Source organism: Cucurbita maxima, unplaced genomic scaffold (assembly GCF_002738345.1).
Source record: "Cucurbita maxima cultivar Rimu unplaced genomic scaffold, Cmax_1.0 Cma_Scf00065, whole genome shotgun sequence".
In the NCBI taxonomy this organism is placed as follows: Eukaryota; Viridiplantae; Streptophyta; class Magnoliopsida; order Cucurbitales; family Cucurbitaceae; genus Cucurbita; species Cucurbita maxima.
In genome coordinates this window covers 66620-89858 of record NW_019272081.1, presented here as the reverse complement: position 1 = coordinate 89858, position 23239 = coordinate 66620, and positions in this window count along the sequence as shown.

Sequence of the window (23239 nt, the reverse complement as noted above, 5' to 3'; positions counted from 1 at the left end):
TTCTATGTGCACATGCCATAGTCTTTGCTGGCGATGTCGCCGTCCTCCATACAAGTGCGTCTTGCCTTTACCTGAAAAATGATGTGGCACTCAGTCTTAGTATTTCAAAGAATACTCAGTAAGTGGCCCCACTTTAGGGGGCCATGCAAATGCAAACACATGCAATCATGGTTTAGGGACCTATCTCTAACATCATAGGGGTGGCCTCCAGTCTCGGACAAATTGGATGTGTAGTACTTCCCTAAATACAACTCACACGTGCGAGTGTGAGTCCCTAGGGCGCTTGCACACCCCCTAGACCCTCTAGTCAAGCTAATCTGTAGTAACGTCCGAAGGTCGGCGGAACCCCATAGTGTCATGTGCCTCATGAACTCCCTCATCTGTGCGCATTCGCACTCATCATCATATTATGCTTGTCTGCACTCGTCATCTCAAAGGGAAGTAGCCATATGCTTATGAACATACAATATACATGAGGTCCCTCTAAACCCATCATAATGTCTCTTCTAACACAACCCTCTAGTCTCATCTCTTTATTACTCTAGGTAACACATGCTCGTGGATATTTATATTAATATCATTTTCATGCTCTTAGGGTTGTGTCCTATGTCGATCTAACGACACGATGCGATATGGCACTCATCATCATATAACATGCTCAATATGGAAAACATCATCATATAACATCATCACATCCTTATCTAACGTTATCAAGTCATCATATAACATCATCACATCATCATATAACATCATCACATCATCATCTAACACCATCACATAACATTATCACATCATCACCTAACGTCATCACGTCATCACATAACATTATCACATCATCAAATAACATCATCACATCATCATATAACAACATCGCATCATCATCTAACATCATCACGTCATCACATAACATTATCACATCATCATATAACAACATCACATCATCATATAACAACATCGCATCACTATCTAACATTATCAAGTCATCATATTACATCATCACATCATCATACAACATCGACACATCATCATACATCGTCATCACGTCATCATATAACGTCATCACATCATCATATAACATAAAGCATAAATGATACGTGCAAGGGCCACTGGGCACGTGTCGTCATACATAAGACAAGTCTTTCAACCGAGCCGATAGTAAGCCACTTAAATAATTAGCTTAAATTGTTGTCAAAAATTTATCATTAATAAAGTTTGTGATATGAACCAAGGGACATCAATCATACAATATGCTTCAATAATCATACGATATGCTTCAATGAAGATGTGAAGAAAATATTGTATGATTGATGTCCCTTGGTTCATATCAGCTTGATTTTGTCCTTTGAAATCCAAGTCAACTATGTGAGTTCATATTGAGAGGATATTTTGGAGATATATTAGTTAGAATATATGTGAGATATTTAGGGAGTTGTTAGTATAAATTTGATTAATCGTATATTTTATTTATTTACAAGATTTAGTTAGATATATTATTTTTTTCTATTTTTAGGTATTAGTTAATAGTTTGTATCTATTTAAACGTGGTAAACCTGAATGAAGATCATACACTTTTCCAGTTCTATTTTCTATTTCTATTTCTTAACATGGTATCAGAGCATCGATCGTAAATATCAAAGTTTTCTTTATGGCGGGCTCAGCCAAATGCAGCTTTAAAATTTCGGATGTTGATTTAACACATCCTTACTATATGCATCACTCTGATCAGCCAGGATATTTACTTGTTCCAATCAAATTAAATGGAGCAAATTACCAATCTTGGAGTAAATCAGTTATGCATGCTCTTATTGCCAAGAAGAAAATTGGCTTCATTGATGGCACAATTGAAGAACCGCCCCAAGATGCAAATTCAACCGAATTCGAACTCTGGAATCAGTGCAACAGTATGATAATATCTTGGTTAACTCATTCTGTTGAAGCAGATATCGCTAAAAGCATTATTCACGCCAAGACAGCTCATCAAGTGTGGGTTGATCTTCGCGATCAATTCTCACAAAAGAATGCTCCAGCAATTTTTCAAATACAAAACTCGATAGCAACGATGTCACAAGGAACCATGGCACTGTCAACATATTTCACCAAGCTCAAAGCACTCTGGGATGAACTGGAAGCGTACCACACACCATTTACGTGTAATCAACGTCAAATACATATTGATCAACGCGAAGAAGACAAGTTGATGCAATTGCTCATGGGGCTCAACGAGTCTTATAAAACGGTGAGATCTAACATATTGATGATGTCTCCATTACCTAATGTGAGGCAAGCTTATTCATTACTTGTACAAGAAGAGATGCAGCGACAGGTAACTTCTGAACCTGCTGAGAATTTCTCGATTGCATCAGCAGTGCAGAAGAAAACAACATATTCAAAATTCGCCAAGGACAAATCATGTGAACACTGCAATAAAAGTGGTCATACAATCAATGAGTGTCGAATTCTTAAGTTTCATTGTAAGTTTTGTGATAAAAGGGGATACACAGAAGATCGGTGTCGACAAAAAAATAATTCTACAAGGACAAGACAAGTCAATCAACACAATCATCGTGGATACCGATCATCTGCAAATATGGCCGATGTTTCACAGTTGAATATAGGAGAACAGTCACCTAATTCCATTCCAAATTTTTCTTCTGAGCAATTACGACAGATAGCACAAGCCTTATCTGCAATCAATCAAAACCCTTCTGGTAATTCTGACAATCACATCAATGTTGCAGGTTTGTTTCCCATATCTACATTATCTGTTAACTCTGCGAGTTCTAATTCATGGATTCTCGATAGTGGAGCTACGGATCATATAGTATCAAAATCTTCTGTTATGACTGATCCAAAGGCTGCCATCATGTCTACAATAAATTTGCCTAATAGAGAGACAGCACGTGTGTCACATACTGACAATATTTCCCTTAGCCCTAACCTTAAGTTAAACAACGTTTTATGTGTGCCTTCATTCAATTTAAACCTAATGTCGATCAGCAAACTTACCAATAACTTGAAATGTTATGTCACCTTCTATCCTGATTCTTGTGTTATGCAGGACTTGGCTACGGGGAAGATGATTGGCTCGGGTAAACAATTTGGAGGTCTCTATCATATTTCTTCATCTCCAATCAAATCTTCAGCTCATCAAGTATCTCAGTCATCTGATTTGTGGCATTTACGTCTAGGTCATCCTTCTTTTTCTTGTTTTAAATTTCTAGCTGATCAATTGCATCTTAATAATGCGAGTTATTCTCATAATTGTAGTATCTGCCCGTTAGCAAAACAAACTAGGTTGTCTTTCCCAAGAAGTTCAATAACAACCCATTCTGCCTTTGATCTGATACATTGTGATGTTTGGGGACCACATAAAATTCCTACCCATTCTGGTTTGCGTTTTTTTCTCACTATTGTTGATGATTTTACTCGATGTACTTGGGTTTTTCTAATGCAACATAAGTCAGAAGTACATCATTTGTTAATGAACTTTGTTAAATTTGTTCAAACTCAATTTCATACTACTATCAAGATAGTTCGATCAGACAATGGGACTGAGTTCCTATCTTTGCAACCATTTTTTACTTCTTGTGGTATTGAATTTCAGCGCACTTGTGTCTATACTCCACAACAAAATGGAGTCGTAGAACGTAAGCATCGCCATATCCTAAATGTAGCTAGGTCTCTTCTTTTTCAGTCACAGGTTCCACTTAATTTTTGGGGAGAGTGTGTTTTAACGGCTGTTTATCTTATAAATAGAACGCCATCACCAGTGTTATCTAACAAGACACCCTTTGAAGCACTCTACAAACGATCACCTACATTTCATCATCTTAAAGTTTTTTGTTGTAAATGTTATGCAACTATTGTACATCCTAAGCAAAAATTTGAACCTCGGGCAATTCCTTGTGTTTTCGTAGGATATCCTTGTGGTCATAAAGATTACAAATTGTATGACATGCAATCTCACAAATTCTTTATCAGCCGTGATGTTAAATTTTGTGAAGATGATTTTCCTTTTTCATCAGCTTCACAAACTTCGACATTAGCTCCTTCGACTCCTGTTGTTCCACTTCATGATCCATCCTACTTAAGCACCCATCCTCCACCTTCCATTCCTCCTTCACCTCCTATCCCTTCACCTACTACTTCGTCGTCTCCTCCACCTTCTCCAGATTTGCCCACTGATTCCAATCCTATCCCGCCTGATACATCAGCTCCACTCCGACGTTCTACTCACACTAAACAGCCTCCAGCTTGGCATAAGGATTATGAGATGTCTTCTGGAGCCAATCATTTAACCTCTAGCTCAAGTCCCGGCACTGGCACCAGGTATCCTCTTCATCATTACCTTTCATTCTCTCGTTTTTCTCCTACTCAACGTGCTTTTCTAGCTCTTATTACATCCCAGACAGAACCTAAAACCTATGACGAGGCAGTTGGCGACCTTTTATGGCAGCAGGCTATGAATGATGAAATTGCAGCTTTGGAACGTAATCATACATGGTCTCTCGTTCCTCTACCACCTTGTCATAAAGCTATTGGTTGTCGCTGGGTGTACAAAATTAAATACAACTCTGATGGTTCTGTTGAACGTTATAAAGCTCGACTTGTAGCAAAGGGATACACTCAGGTTGAAGGTATTGATTACACAGAAACATTTTCCCCTACAGCAAAACTTACTACACTTCGTTGCTTACTCACTGTTGCTGCTGCTCGAAAATGGTTCACCCATCAGTTGGATGTTCAAAATGCCTTTCTCCATGGTAATCTAGACGAGGAAGTTTATATGTCTTTACCACCAGGTCTTCGCCGACAGGGGGAGAATACAGTATGTCGGCTCCATAAATCTCTTTATGGATTAAAACAGGCTTCTCGCAATTGGTTCTCCATATTTTCTACAACTATACAAAATGCAGGCTACACTCAGTCCAAAGCAGACTACTCTTTGTTTACCAAGAGTAAAGGTACTTCTTTCACTGCAGTTCTAATCTATGTTGATGATATTCTGTTGACAGGCAATGATCTCAAAGAAATGCAATATCTCAAGACTAGTTTACTCCAGAAATTTCTTATCAAAGATTTAGGAAATTTGAAATATTTTCTAGGCATTGAATTTTCTCGGTCTAGAAAAGGAATTTTTATGTCTCAAAGGAAGTATGCTCTAGACATCCTTCAAGACACAGGCCTTACACGAGCACGTCCAGACAAATTTCCTATGGAGCAAAATCTGAAACTTTCTTTAACTGAAGGAGAGAAATTGAACGATCCAAGTAAATACAGACGGTTGATTGGCAGATTAATATATTTGACTGTCACTAGGCCTGACATAGCTTATTCAGTTCGTATGCTTAGCCAATTTATGCATGAACCAAGAAAACCACATTGGGAGGCAGCTCTTCGAGTTCTGAGGTACATCAAAGGCACTCCTGGTCAAGGACTCCTACTGCCATCTGAAAACAATTTAAGATTACAAGCATATTGCGATTCTGACTGGGGTGGTTGTCGAACTTCCAGACGGTCTATTTCTGGATTCTGCATTTTCCTTGGAAATTCAATTATTTCTTGGAAGTCTAAAAAGCAGACTAATGTGTCCAGATCATCAGCAGAAGCCGAGTATCGAGCTATGGCAAATACTTGTTTAGAGTTAACTTGGTTAAGATACATTCTTCAAGACTTGAATGTTCCACTGTCCGAACCAGCATTATTATATTGTGATAATCAAGCAGCATTACATATAGCAGCCAATCCAGTTTTTCACGAACGTACGAAACACATTGAAATAGATTGTCATATAGTTCGAGAAAAGTTACAAGCTGGAATCATCAAACCATGTTATATTTCGACCAAAATGCAATTGGCAGATGTTTTTACTAAAGCTCTGGGAAGGCAGCAATTTGACCTTTTGAAGAACAAGTTGGGTGTGATCGACATACACTCTCCAACTTGAGGGGGAGTATTGAGAGGATATTTTGGAGATATATTAGTTAGAATATATGTGAGATATTTAGGGAGTTGTTAGTATAAATTTGATTAATCGTATATTTTATTTATTTACAAGATTTAGTTAGATATATTATTTTTTTCTATTTTTAGGTATTAGTTAATAGTTTGTATCTATTTAAACGTGGTAAACCTGAATGAAGATCATACACTTTTCCAGTTCTATTTTCTATTTCTATTTCTTAACAGTTCAGGACATCAGTTTCAAGTTCAAACTTCTATAAAATTATTTCTCTAATTTATATGGGTCCATGTGTTAAGCATCATGCGAACATTAGAGGCCTTGCATGAATAAAGTTTTTCCTCTTACAGTGTGTTTCTTTCTCTTTTTATTTTAACTATGTTCACCATTATCTTTGGCCAATTTTAATAGATTATTGAATTTTCTCTTTTTATTTTAACTATGTTCACCATTATCTTTGGCCAATTTTAATAGATTATTGAATTATACAGATAATCAATTCCATATCTCGTGTTTTTTTTTTCTTTTATGTGTTTTATCTATTTTCACCAAATCTTCATTTTCTTGGTTAAACTTTTCATTTTCCTCTCTATATTATTTTTTTCACCCAAATCTTCCATTTCATCTTTGTTCTATATTTCTTCTTTTCTGCCATTTTTTTCTCTATGTTAAGTTTTTTACCCAAATCTTCCATTTCATCTTTGTTCTGTATTTCTTCTTTTCTTCCATTTTTTTCTCTATGTTATGTATTTACTTTATTTTTATTTTTATTTTTATTTTATTTTATTTTGTTGACACATATTGGCCATAACCTAAGATGCTCACTAAAATCTAAATAATGTGTAAGGGAAAAAGAGATATGATTCTGAATAATTAGATAAAGGAAAAATAAATTTGATTATGATGTAAGAGATAAATGAGGTTATTTCTCTTCATGATCTTCTATGTAAACATTCCTTGGCAGAAATAGCTTGAGATCGTCCTTGCTTGACGAATTACCGTGGATTGGAGAAATAGTTTCTAGGCACTTTCAGCACTCGATTTCTTCATTGAATTTGTTGGTAATCTTGTTTAAAACTGTAGGAACGAGTTTGAAGAGAAATAGTGGAGAAATTCTCTCGTATTTGGCAGAAATCAGAGAGTAGAGATCCAAAATCTAAACGCTTATGGCCATTGGCCTATTCCCCAACTTTAAAGGGGAAGTTCAGTAGTCTAAACGCTTATTGCCTACGATTGGCCTATTTCCCCAACTTTATAAGGGAAGCTTAAAGTGACATTGAGAGATCCAGTGTTTGCTCGATTCTTGGATCCTTTGGGTTTTACATGGGCAACTTTCAACACTAGATTTCTTTGTAAAATTTGTGGGTAATTTTTTTTAAAACTGTAGGAGAATTTCTCTTTTATGTGGAAGAAATCAAATCCTAGGAGAATTTCTTGGTATTTGTAAGAAATCAAACCTTAGGAGAATTTCTCTCGTATTTGGAAGAAATTCGTAGCAAACCCAAAATCTAAATGTTTATGGCTTAAAGTGACATCGAGAGATGTAGTGTTTGACTTATTCTTGTTGGAGCTAATTTTCTTCATTTTTAGGGGTGTTAATAATAAAGTAGGACAATCACTCCCAACATCAAGTTTGCTTGCTTTGAAACTAATCTGATCAAATAACACACTAGGTGTGAAGGGGTAATAGCCCAAAAATAAATAAATAAATAAATAAATAAAAATAATTATTAAAAAAATAGTTAAATAATAATAATAATAGTAATAAATAAATAAAAAATAAAAACATTTCCCCACTTCTCTCCCTTGACCTCTCATCCCTTCCCACAATTATCTCTCCTCAACCCATCTTTAGGCTAGAAAGTAACCGTTCCTGCAAAAAGAAACATAAAAACAATAATTGTCACATTTACTAAAGTAGAGAAAAAAAATGAGAATGACCTTTAACCGAGTTGAGATTCACGAGAGATTTACCTCAAGATAGATCTGATCAATAATGTATATATTAAATCTTCATTTTCTTTTATCCTATTTTTTTTTTTTAGAAATCACAGCCAATTATAGTTAGATCTTCATTGAATTATTACAATGATTTAGCTTTGAGTTAGAAACTAAATGTCAATCATTTATACTAAATGTTAATCATTTATACGAATTCTAGCAAATCAATTAGAAATATTAGATTAATTTTTTATCAATAGCCAAATGAATAGATTAAAAACAGAATGGCCAATAAAACTTTCGAATAGGAAACACTATATCTACGGTAAATTTGTAATACATGAGAACAGAATTAAAAGGCAACAAATAAAAAAAAAAAGATTAAGGAATTAAAAACCACAAACTTAAATATAGAGAGAAAGGTAAATACATAGGGTAAATACAATAATAAATCCCAGAATAAATTGAAATATCTGTATCTACTCTCTTATACAATAGTAACCATGAAAAATAAGATTTTTAATAAAAATATAATTATTGATACATAATATTTCAAGACTTTTAACAATGGACCAATGTAAATTAGAAAAATAATGTTGTAGAGTTCAACCTGAAACTGATGTCATGGGCTCATATAGGTTGACTAGGATTTCAAAAGACGGAATCAAACTTTCATTAAAGATATATTTGTGACAACGACTTAAGCTAGCCAGGTAAGTGACCTTACTATCGGTATGATTATATTTGTTGTTGACACGTGCCTCGTGGTTCTGCACGTGTCATATATATTGATATGTGTGAATTGTCTGTGGATCGATATGCTTCTTATTTGTTATGTATATGTTATAATATGTGAATTGTTCGATAATAATTACGGTACGATGTGTTCAATGATATGTTTGAGATAGGATACGAGAAGGATGCACAAAACGAAATGTAACGATAAGAGTAAAATACGTTCATGAAACGTTAAAGTTAGGTTACATACCGGAGTGATATGAATAAGAGAGATTGATGGAAGAATACGGTTAGGCTACGGGTAGAAAGGGATAGGTTTGTGATAGATTGATAGAACGATAGCGTTAGGTTACGTTCTTGTGATGATATGACTGAGGTACGTTCACTTAATGATATGTTTGTGATAGATATAAGAACGTTAAGGCTATGATAAGTTAGAAAACGATATGACTACAATTTACGTTATGACTTGTTTATGATATGATACATTGTGATGCAATATGTCATGGTATGATGTGTGTATGATGAAATGTTATGTTAAAAGCATAGAACGTTATGTTAGATCTCTTAAATTGTGTGTATACAACATGATATGAATGACATGAAATTACGATAAATGACATGAAATATAACCCCATTAGAATTATGTATGATTTGAGAACTGAAGAATAAAAAACGATATGATATGAATGATGAACGATATTTAAAACGATATGAAAAATGATATGATATGTACATAATGCTATCGGGGTTATATTAAAGGATAATGAAAATAGAAAAGTTTTGGGACCTCATGCATTATGTGTGCTCATGTCTTTGGGGGATACCCTTATCCCATCACGAGGGTACGGACACGTACATCCAATGGCAGGACAACGATCGATATGCTTTGCATAGCGTTGTCGTGACGATTACTAGTTCTAACGGGTTCCAGCATAAGGGGCTCCCAGAGTATGCCCACCAGATAAGGAAAGTGGCCCAGCGGTGTGCGAACTAGCTGGTGAGCCCATACTCGCACGTATGGGTTGTGTGTAGAGTATATGGTACACGTCCAAAATTACCCGTTAAGACAGCACTGTAGGGAAAACGAAACGAAACGAAACGAAAGATAGGTCCCATCATTTCATTGCATGTGATTGTTGCATTTAACCCCAATAGTGGGGTCACTTACTGAGTATTTCTTTAAATACTCTAAATACTCAAGTCATGTGCTACTACATTTTTCAAGTTAAGACAAGGCATTCCTGTACGGCTGACAACTGTATCACAACTCGAGACCATAACACATGTATAGGGTAGTGGTATTTGTTTTCTTAGATTTAGGCTAGACTAGGATGTTTTTAACTTAAACTCTTATTCATTTTATTTAGTCTTTTGTTATGTCGTTTTAAAGATGTTTTCGAAACACGTATGTCCATGGCTATGTTTTAAGATAAAGGTTATGTTTTATAGAATTTAAATGACGACTTCCGCATTCAATGTTTATGGTACGTATACAGTAGCGACCTTAAATTAAGTAGAAAATGTTGGGTCGTTACCAAAGGAGATTTCTAGAGAGGGAGAGACAATGAGACAAAAATTTCTGAAAAACCCTTTTCTATTACATTTTATATGCTATTAAATTGAAAACTAATTAAGATGGAGTTTTTCTAAAATCTAAAATTAGCTATCCCATAACCATCTCTCTTAATTATTGTCCATTCATTTTTTTCTTTTTTCTTTCGCCTTTTCTACTACTAAATTTCAAAAACCTTATTTTAATTAACAAAATTAATTTTTTTTTTTCATTTAAATTTATTCCCAACAAAACTCCTCATAAACTTAAATGCTATATTCAATGATTCCATCTACGCCGCTTCTGTTTTCTCGAGCTCAGTCGTGGTTTCTTCAATTTCCTCTCCTTGTCCTCGAGCGGCAAACTAAGCTTGTCCTTTTTTTATGAGACTTCATTTAGAGCTTCTCGAGAACAGCCCATTTGAGATACCAACTCCTCATTTCTCTCGTTCGCAGCCACGCTCGATTAAGACGTCATAGCTCCGTTCAGTTTACTCAATTCCCTTCGCAAGTCAACAACGACGTTTTCAACTTCCATTTTTGCTTCCTCCATTTCGGCTTTATCACGAGTGAGTGTCTCAATTGTGTGTCATAGATTCACTCCTCCTATAGGACTTGATTCAGGTTCACGTCGAGTGAGTCTCTCTGTTGAGTCAGCATCTCTATATCTTTCTCCTCCCTCACAAGCTCGTCCACTAGATCATCAATCTTCATTAACGGGCCATTCACTTTCTCACACCTTCTTCAACTTTCTTCACAAGTTCATAGATTATCTGTCCATTCTCTTCCTTCTCCTATTTGAGATAAGAGAACTCTCACTCAGCCCAACAATTTCCTTCTCTAACCTTTCAACCTTTATTTCTAACCCTTTCTTTTCTTCTTCCATTTTTATCCTCTTTCTTCTTTCTTCGAATTGCCTTTCCGGCCAATGGAGCTCTCTCTCTTTGAGCTCGGGCTCTCTGTTATTCGATTGTTTATCTTTTTTCAATTTTCTTGTCTCCGCTATCAGGATTTCACCACATCCGCTGCACATCACCTCATTTCCAACAGTTTCCACTACCTCACGACTATTGCCATCGTCTTTCGCACCGCCGTGTTCTTTTGTTTTCAGCTCTTCATTTTGGGCCATCAAGAGAATGCCTTTGTTTGTTGCGTCATCCAAGGCTAGGTTGATTGTTTCTTCCACTTTTTCCTCAGCTCGACAATGTCGTGTATAGTGACCCATTCTGCCACAATTGTAACATTTTTCAGAGTTACAATTATTTGCATAGTGGCCATATTTTTACATTTGTAACACTGGACGTTGGAATTATATCTTTGACCGCGTCCTTGATTGCGTCCTCTTCCTCGCCAATTTTCTTGGCTCGATAGTCTCTTCTCCTTATAATTTTCTTCATAACTGATGCCTTGACCACTTCGACCATTCTCACGACTTCCACGACCTCTACCTTGAGTATTTTGAGAGTGGAGTACCTTTTCATCATTTATTGATGCCTTAGTCTGAAGCGCTTGATCGAGCGTCTCCTCCTTCTTTTTCTTACATTGCTCGTGTGCCTCGAGAGAACCGGCGAGCTCATCAACCGTGAACGTTGCTAGGTCCTTTCGACTCTTCTATGGCACATACAACATTCTCGAAGTTGTCTGTTAACGACCTCAAGATCTTCTCCACAACCCGCGTCTCGGGTAACATTTCTCCATTTCGATTTAGTTGATTTTCCACGGTCTGTACACGCATAATAGTCAAATACATTTTCTGACTCCATCTTCATGCTCTCCAACTCGCCACGCAGAGTTTGGAGACGCACTTGCTTGACTCAGTCAGTTCCTTTGAACACCTTTTCTATAGTGTCCCACGCTTCTTTTGAAGTAATTGCCCTTGCAATCTTTTAAAAGCCCAACTCGTCAACAGCTCGGAACAGCATGTATAATGTCGTCTTATCCTTTGATCGTAATTCTTTTAGTGCCTTGTTTTATGCCGCCATATAACCCGTGGTATCCTTCGGTTTTTCGAAATCTTCTTCGACCACCTCCCATGCGTCTTGAGAACAGAGAAAAACTTTCATTTGGATGCTCCAATTCTCGTAGTTCGTCTTCGTTAATCGTGGTAGCGACATTTGCCTTGTTCATTTATTTATTTATTTATTTATTTGTGAACAATTATAGATGATTTGTGTATATTTGTGAACTTTTAATATCTTTTATCTAAGATTGTATCGGAATAATTATAAATTTTGGATAAATAATTTTTTTTAACAACTCGACAACCTAACCCAAACCCAACCTGAAAATAGAGGGTTGGGTTGTAAAAATTTTCTGGTTGGGTTGGGTAAAAAAAATTTCTCAACCCAACTCAACACGAACCACATATACCCTCACTCACCACTAATAGTTATCTCTAACTTTCAATACTAAGGTGTTAAGTCGAAGCAGTAACCAACACCTGTGATGAAAATTAGGAGTTGAGACTAGAGAACGATGAGTGATAAAAACCAAGTGAACCTAAATTTAGGTTCGATCTAAGTAAGAGTTGGTATGATATTTCTAGTAGCGATCAAGGGAAACAAGGGACTTTCTATTGAAACTAAATTGTTTTGTTTTCTAAAATACCGTGTAATGTGTATGCTATTATATGAATTGTTATATTGATGTTGTTGTTTATTATTATGCCGATTGATCATGAAAATAATTGTTTTGGGGTCGGATTTGTGCATGCTATGATTTTTTAATGAAATAAATGTGAATATCGGGTAACCAACCGTTATGAGTCACATGGGTGATTGCTAAAATTTATAAATGTGGTAAGGGTTATACATTGAGTGTATCGGGTAACCAACCACTGTTGGTCACTAATGAGTAATTGCTGAAAACTATTTTGGGTGAGTAGATTAGAGGCTATATTACAAGTAATCAACCATCAAGGTCCCTTGATTTTGAATAATGAACTATATGATAGTCTGCATATTTGACCCCAACAAGGGAGAACCTTAGTGAGTATTTTCATACTCACCATGTTTTAAATGATTTTCAGGTAAGGACAAGGCTACTCACCCTGATTTAAAATATTTCTTTTATTCGCCAATGTTATAGCATGGGAGTGACGAGGAGGGTGAAAAGGAAGCCTGTTTTAAAATGAAATAGCCACACACTTTGTGTATGGGGTAACCAACCACTGTTGGTCACTAAGAAGTGATTACTGAAAACTATTTTAGGTGAGTAGATTACGCGTTGTGTGTTACAAGTAATCAACCACCGAGGTCTCTTGATTTTGATTGATGAACTATATGATAGTTTACATGTTTGACCCCAATAAAGGAGAACCTTACGAAATATTTTTGTACTCACTCTATTTTAAATGATTTGTAGTAAGGCCAAGATTTTTGCAAGGGAGTGACAAGCAATGGTGGAAAAAAAAGATGGTAATGGAACAACTTAGAGTTTTATGTTTTAATTTATTTTTAAGACGCTTTTGTATTAAACTTATTTTATTATTTTAAGTTTTGTTCAAACATTCCTAGTTTATGGAAATTATGAAATTTTGGAATAATTAACATCTCTAATTTATACTAACTTAGAAGGTTGTTAGTTTTAAGTTCTGTTGGAACAACTCAGTTTATAGGAATTAAGAAATTTTGGAATGTTGTTGTTTTGTTAATTAAAATTTTGTTCAAACATCTGTATATTGGAACATGGGAATTAGGAAATTTTGGAATGTTGTTTTCTTATTTTAAGTTTTGTTCAAACATTTTAATCATTATTGTAATAGTTAAATGGGTTTTTAAATTATATAAAAAGTAGTACCCAATTATGACTTTTCTAATAAAATATATTGAGCATGTTTGCCCTATTTTAAATTAGAAATTTTTTATTATTAAGTGACGACTTCAGACTGATGAGTGTGCAAAAAATCGGGCTATTACAACACCTCTTAAACCTTGATATTTTCAGCTGTCAATGATAATTTTCTATTACAACACATATTAAACCCTAATATCTCTTGACGCCATTGAAACCCTCCTCCATATGATGCTTCCTCTTACAAAACCCTAAAACATATGTTACACTCTATTGCCGTTGAAACTTTGATATCTTCAATAGCGGTTGATGAGAAGTTTATGTTAATTTATGTTTCCTTTTCCAAGTGATGCTTCCTCTTAATCTATGAACATTCGATGCACCATCTCAAACTATTTTTTTAAGAACAACATAATTTATGAACATTTAGGGCACGATTTCAAACTATGTTGTATGAACAACAACACATACAACAACAACTCTAACACCATCAACAAATTTTTCTGTAACTCCACCATCATCAACAAATTTATTTCCGTGTCATATTAATATCTTCAAATACATTAAAGTCATCATTTTACTTCATGAGAAAAAAATGTTAATATTCAAGATTTCATATGCATACATACATATATACATATGTACGCACGTACATACATACATATGTATATCAATGTTCTCATTTTACTAAGAAAAATACTAATATCAAGATCTCATATACATACATCCATATGTAGATAGATACATACTGATATGAACCAAAAGACATCAATCATACAATATACTTCAATGAAGATGTGAAGAAAAGGTTGTCAAAATTATCAAAAGATGTTTCAATTCATGCCACATTGAAGAAGAATGAAGTTTGATTGTTATAAATTTTGGGTGAGTTACAATTTAGAGTTATTGTATTTCATTTATGTATTTTAAGACTTTATTTACTATAGGTTACAATTACATAATGGTTAATTATGGCCATTAAGTATGAATGTTACAACTCTTGGAATGACTTTAGTAGTTTCATTTTGAGGCTATATAAAGCCATGTATGTTGTATGTGTAAGAGACTTGAAAAATATAGTAAAAGAAGCATTTGTGCTCTTCTTTAGCCAATGGCTAAGTTTCTTTGCAATTCTATGTAGTTTAGGTTGCATGTAGAATCATTCAAGCTCGACATGATCAATCTTGCTTGTGGAGTGATTCGAATCTCAAATAAGTGTTTGAGATATTTGATCAACAAGAATCATTCAAGCTAGGCATGATCGATCTTGCTTGTGGAGTGATTCGAATCTCAAACAATGTTCTTGCCTTGAGATATTCGATCAACAAGGTAATCCGAATCTTACTCCCCTTGTAGTGGTTCCTTATCTTATCACATACATATGAAAGTTTGTAATCTATTGGACATATAAAATAAATTTATATTTAATTATTATTATTGTGTGTAGTATACTTCAATTAGTATAAAGTGAACATTTATTGATTAAATATATACCAATTTCAAAATAAAATAAATAATAAGAACAACAACATCTTACTAACTGGACTGAACGCCGATCCCATAGTGACCGATGTCACCAAGACCTTGTGACTAATGATGTAATATAAAGAAGAGGAAGAAAGGTCCAAAACGGATGAAGTGTTAAGCTAATTGATATGTAACATAGAAATTGGGTACAAAGGCAAAGACAAAAGCATTCACCTACAAACAAGTGGAGGGTATTGAAGACGGAGATGGAGTTGGCCATGCAGACAAGAAGCCACTTGGGGTCATTGGAGAAAGCTGGAGGTTTAGGGTAGCTCTTCCCACCACAAATCATGGTAGGGAGAGAGAATCTACAAGTATGGCTGGTGAGTCCCTCTTCCAAGTGTGGAGGCTTCCTCCTACCCCTAAATTTCCTATGAAGACCAGCCCTACCCACAAAAATAAAAATAATAAATATTTTCTCCCTTAATCACCTGTGAAGATCAACCAGCCCACAAAATAAATAAATAAATAAAAGAAATAAAATAAAAAAAAATAAAAAATAAAGCGAGTCCAGAGCTCTAGCCACCCATCATGCTTTTGTCCTACTTTCTCTGTGCATGCAGCCGGAGGACTGCCACCACCACTCAGTCGTCAACGTCCTCTTTTCTGTGCATTTTCTTTTTCTTCCTTTCTCCTCCGTGTCACCGCAACCACCCATTGACCCCCATGAGCACCGTAGCCCATCGTCGTCGTCGCCACCGCCGAAAATAGTGAACAATTAGTTTCGTGAGGCTTGATACTTTTAGTCCAATCTCGATTATTGATTCAAACTAATTTCAATAGTAAGGTGTGAAGTCAACAACCAATGTCTGTGATGAAAATTAGGAGCTCAGACAAGAGAAGGGTGAGTGATAAAATCCAATCAATCTAAGTAAGAGTTGGTATGATATTTCTAGTTGCAATTAGGGAAAACAAGAGATTTTTTATTAAAACTAAATTGTTTTGTTTTCTATAAAGTACTATTAAATGTGTATGTTATTATATGAATTCTTATATGGATGTTGTTGTTTATTGACATGATGATTGATCATGAAAATAATTGTTTTGGGGCCGCATTTGTGTCTTTTATGATTTTCGAAAGTAATAAATGTGCATTTCGGGTAACCAACCACTGTTGTGTTGGATTTATGCCCCAAAGCCTCGTAATTGTTTATTTAATTTTTGACAATAATTTTTATTATTTTATTTGTAATCATCGTATGAAAATCCAAGGTTATTAATGTAATCTTGAACACCATATAGTTGACATATAAAAGGATCGTGTTCAAGTAATAACCTAAAGGGTCTATAGTATATGGATAAGGTTGGGTGTCTTATCCTGGTAACACTATTGATACGCCCCACTTTGTAATCGGTACAAATGATTTGATCCAAATCGTTCATGTGGAGACATGTAAGTGGAGGTATCCTATACAAAGAGTTTGTATAAGACTGAACCAAGAAATATTTAATCACTCTCTATCAATCCGTTAATTGAGAAGATTAATATTTCACAAGATGATCATATGTGACTTGATCTTAATCTTAAGTGAGTTATGAACTCCTGCCCCTGAGGGCTTGTCTTTTGATTTACATGGGTGATAATGACTCTTTTAGCCGATTCAATATGCATACCATTTTAGGGACTTGACCAAATAGGGAGTTGAAACATAATATCATGAGATGGAATTCACTCTTTCTATATAACGAAAGTAGATGAGTCGTTCTCTTAAGTACTTGTAACGACTCAAAATTTTTCTACTTGATCTAAGGTCGCTACTGTATACATATCATAAACATTGAATGCGGAAATATTTCATTTAAACTTTCATAAAACATAACCTTCAGCTTAAAACACTGTCATGGACTTACGTGTTTTGAAAACACTTCTAAAAACGACACAACAAAAGACAAATAAAATAATAAACGTTTAAATAAAAAAAACATCCTATTCTAGCTTAAGTCTAAGAAAATAATACGACTACCCTATGCATGTGTCATCGTCTCGAGTTGTGATGTCATCGTCAATTGTATAGGAATGCATTTCCTTAACCTGAATTAAAGGTAGCACGTGGCTTGAGTATTTTAAGAAATATTCAGTAAGTAAACCCACCATTGAGGGTTAAATGCAAGAGCATGCGAATGCAATGACGATACCTATTTTTCCGCACTATTCTATAGGCAACTTGGATGTGTACCATATACTCTACACACAGCTCATACATGCGAGTATGGCCCCTTTTCTTGTCGGGCGAGCCTTCTCTAGTAGATCAATTTTTACCAGACACCCATTAGAATTAGTAACCATCACGGCAGCATTATGTAAAACATAATGATACTTCACCTACCTAATGGATGTATGCATTCGTACCCTTGTGAGGGAATAGGGGTATCCCCAATGCATGAGCACACATAATGCATGGGGTCCAAACATTTTTCCATTTTCATTGTCATTTAATACAACCCCGCTAGCGTTTTGTACATATCATATCGTTTTTAATTTAGTTTCACATACCATTCATCATTCATATCATATCATTTCTCATTTTTCATTTCTCATATTATACATTATTCTAACTGGGTTATATTTCATGTCATTCAAATTATGTTGTATACACACAATTTAGGAGACATAACATAACATCCCATGCTTTTAACATAACATTTCACCATATACATATCATACCATAACATATTGCATCACAATATATCATATCATAAATAAGTCAATTTATCACATATCTCGTATCATAACATATTTCATATCATATGACAACATATATATATATATATAAATCATAATCATATCATATCGTAAATACTTCATGGTCATATCGTTTCCTAACTAATCATAGCCTTAACGTTCTTATATCTATCACAGTCATGTCGTTACATGAACGTACCTTAATCATATCATCATAGGAACACTTCCTAACGGTATCGTTCTATCAATCTATCACACACCTATCCCTTTCTACCCATAACCTAATCGTATTCTTTTATCAATCTCTCATATCCATAGCACTTCGGTATGTAACTTATCCTTGACGTTTCATGAACGTATCTTACTCCTATTGTTACATTTTGTTTTGTGCATCCTTCTCGTATCCTATCTCATCACATATCATTGAACATATCGTACCGTAATTATTATCATACAATTCACATATTACAACATATACATAACATATCATAAGCATATCGATCCACAAATAATTCACACATATCAATATATATGACACGTGCCGAACCACGAGGCACGTGTCAACATCAAATATCACTATGTCGATAGTAAGACCACTTACCTAGTTAACTTAAGTTGTTGTCACCAATTTATCCTTAAGAAAGTTGAACTATGTCATCAATTTCAATTTCAATTTTGCTAAATTTTACAATGGTCCATGTGTTGGACTTTATGTGAGCATTAGACACTTTATGAGTAGAGTCTTGGAATGTTGTAGGGGTGTACACCCAACCCGAAAACCCGAGAACCCAACCCGACCCAACCCAAAATATAATGGTTGGGTTGGGTTGTATTTGATTTCGGGTTTGGGTTGGGTCCATTTTTTTTAACCCAATCTGATTGGGTTGGGTTCGGGTACCAAAAGAAAATGATTGGGTCAACCCGGCCCAACCTGAAAATATTAAAAAAAGAAGAAAAGAAATTAAAGCCCAAAGGCCCAAAGTCAAAGCCCAATCTACAATCTTGTCTCTAACCAAAACCAAGCCCAAACCTGACTCTTCAAAACCCAGTAATTACTTCATTAGTTAAAGAAATTTCTCTCCCTCCCTCTTTGCTATATGCTTTGGTCATAGGCAGTAGGCACCCTCCCTCTAATCTCTACGTCCTTTAGCTTGAGGGAAATGTCTCCCTCTCTTAGCTTGAGGGAAATGCCTCCTTCTCTACGTCTTTTAATGGAAATGGCGGTTTAAAATCATGTTATTTTATTAAATCAAGTTATTTTAAATTTCTACATAAATCCATCTGCTCTCTCCACTATTCTCTGCTTTCAACCATTTCTACCTCACAATCTGAACTTAAGAAGAAGAAAACTAGTAAATCAACCGTGTGGGATCACTTTACAAGATTAGAGAACAATAATAAGAGGTGCAAGTGCAACTATTGTTCTAAGGAGTATGCTTGTGATACTAATTCTTATGGAACTAGCACGTCATGGAAGCACTTTAAAACTAAGTGTAGAAAGTACAAATATAAGGTGGAGGAAAAATGACAAACCACTCTAAGTTTTCAACGTTCAATAATGGAAATGGTGGTAGTAATATTGTTACTTCATTATTTAGTCAAACAAGATCTAGAGCAGCATGTGTCAAGATGATAATTATGGATGAATTGTCATTTAAATTTGTAGAGAATGAGGGTTTCAAATTGTTTTGCAGTATTGCATGTCCTAAGTTTGACCCTCTGTCAAGAGTAACCAAATTTATGTCCTAAGTACAGGTGGGAGGATTCTTGATTCTTTTAGGAGTTGTTTGACACCTAAAACAGTGGAAGCTCTGATATGTACACAAAATTGGATCAGGAGTTGTTTGACACCTAAAACAGTGGAAGCTCTGATATGTACACAAAATTGGATGGGTAGAAAACGAGTATGATTAGATATTCCTCAACAACTTGAAGATTTGGAGATTTGTTATAAGATTGAGAGATTGAGACACGTAACTCCAAATTTATTTATGGTCTATTTTTTAAGATGTATTCTATATTGTTATATCACAATTTATATTTTATTTTTGGGATGATTTAAGACCATCAAGCTCCACCAATGTCAGAATAATTATTTTTCAATGTAAGTAAAATATTTGAAGTTACAATATGCTTTATCAAAACAATCTTAAAATGGTACTAACTTTGAAGATGCTATTTTTCTTTGGGAGGAATTAAGAATGCGCTTTAAATTTTTAGGCATTTCGTTGAATGCTGTAACTTTGGAACTAATTTATTGAATATTGTTTACATATTTATAGGTGAATTTTTAGACATTTTGTTGAATGATTATATATAAATGGGATAACTGTGAAATTGATTCATTGCATATTCTTTACATATTTATAGGTGATAATATGAATAATAAAGAGTTTGATATTTTTATCTACAACTTTAGGTAGTAATTGTTTTATCATTTTAGGTCATACCCAACCCAAACCAAACCCGAAAATAGAGGGTTGGGTTAAAAAAATCCTTCAACCCAACCCAACCCGGACCATGTACACCCCTAGAATGTTGTATATATATAATGATATTTTCGCTACATATCTTATTTTCTATTTTTATTGTTGTATTGTTACTAGACTCAATTTCCTTCTTCCTCTCTGTAATTTCTTTCCCTTACATTTTTATTTTCTGAGTGTATTTTTTTTTTCTTTTTGTTAACGGCTAGACTTAAGAGTATCTCCTTTCTCTTTCTTTTTTTTTTATTCCTTTTCCATTATGTTAAAGTTTTTTCACTTTCTTTCCTTGGATTCTATTAACAATTATTCTTGATTTTTAATTTAATCCATTCATTTCATTATTTTTTTCTTATAGTTCATATAAAATTATTAACAACTTAAGGAATTGCAACAATTAAGAAGATCTAAACTATCATTTGTTGTGATTTCCTAAAACTCATACAAAAATTTGAATTTTATAGAAACACACCACAACTCTAGATTTACAATTTGATCCCTCAAAACTATTTCTTACAATATAATAAAATTCTCTCTCAAGAATATGATGAAGGAGGGTGAGATTGTTTATGATTTCCTTTTTAGTACTCTCACCGTTGCTTAAAAAATGTGTTTCCATGGTGAAAATATGAGTGATGTTAGAATTATTGAGAAAATTACGCTCCATGCTTCAAAGTTTGATCACGTGGCTTGCTCCATTGAAGAATCCAACGATTTGGACATCATTTCCATTGATAAATTGCAGAGTAGTCTACTGGTTCATGAACAACGTATGCAAAGACATATTGTGGAAGAGCAGACATTGAAGATCACTCTTGATAGTAGTATAGGGAGAATAAATCGTGGAGGTGGCACATTTCGAGGTAAAGGACGAGGACGTGGGAAACCAAGTTTTAACAAAACTCTTGTTGAGTGTTTTTATTATCATGACCTTGGTCATTTTCAGTATGAATGTACCAAGAAAACTATAGGAAAGGAATCACAAGCTCATTTTGCTGAAACTTCGAAACCGCTGCTTATCATGGCATTTGTCTGAAATCGACTCAACAAGTTGTTTGTCAGACAAAGATAGCCACCATGATAACAAACATGGAGCCACAAACGACTCAACTGGTGACCTTCATGAAGAAAATTCAGAGCAACACACATTAGAAGAACACATAATTGTTGATCTTGTTGTTGATCCATCTAATAATCCTACTACTATTCTTATTTCTAAACTAGCAGACAAACGCTCTAGGCACCCTCAAACTTGGATGTGTGACTATGAGACTAGAGAGAACTTCTATGATGATGATGATCAAGGTAATTTTTCTCTATTTGTTGATCAAGATCCTTTAACATATGTGGATGCAACAAAAAGTGCCAACGGGCGATGTGCCATGGATTCTGAGATTGAAGCAATACGAAAAAATGATATTTGAGATCTCACTTGTCCTCCTCATGGTACAAAAACAATTGGGGTAAAATGGGTGTACAAAATGAAGCTGAATGAAAATGGAGAAACCAACAAATACAAAGCTCGACTTGTCGCGGATACACACAACAGCATGGCATGGACTACACAAAAGTCTTTGCCCGTGTAACTCGTATGTACTTTATACGATTGATACTTTCTTTAGCAGTTCAAAAGAAGTGGATTGTGTTTCAATTGGATGTTAAATCAACATTTCTTCATGGAGAGTTGGATGAGGAGGTTTATATGGCACAACCTCTTGGTTACGTGATCAAGGGAGAAGAGGATAAAGTATAACGCTTGAAAAAGGCTTTATACGGTTTGAAACAAGCTCCACGTGCGTGGTACAACCCGTATTGAAACTTATTTTCTAAAGGAAGGCTTTGAAAAGAAGTCAATACAAGGTACTTTCTTCCTTGTATGTCTTTATGTAGATGTCATCATATTTATTGGAAAGGATGAGGCTTTGTTGAGTTCTTTTAAAGAATCCATGATGAAGGCATATGATATGACTAATCTTGGACGAATGCAATATTTTCTTGGCTTAGAAGTGTCACAACGAGTTGATGGTATTTTGATTTGTCAAAACAAGTATGCCCAGGAAGTATTGGAAATATTTAATATAGTCTGCAATGCTGTATACAATCCTATTGTACCTGGATTTAAGTTTGTTACGAATTCTACTAGCTTGTCTGTCAACAACACCTTGTACATGCAAATGGTAGGAAGCTTAATGTATTAACATCTACCAAACCTAACATCATGTTTTCTGTTAGTTTGCTTAGTAGGTACTTGACTAAGCCTACTAAAATTCATTTTCAAGCCATTAAAAGGGTGTTTCGTTATATAAAAGGGACACTTAGATATGGTATTTTCTATAAGAAAGATGATAATATTGAGCTTACTGCCTACATTGACAGTGATTATGCAGGAGATTTGGAGGACAGAAAAAATACATCCGGTTATTCATTTTTGCTAAGTTCAGAAGCTGTTTCATGGTCCTCAAAGAAGCAACCCGTAGTCACAATCTCCACTACTGAATATGAATTCATTGCTGCTGCAGCTTGTGCTTGCCAAGCCATATGGTTGAGAATGATGCTGGA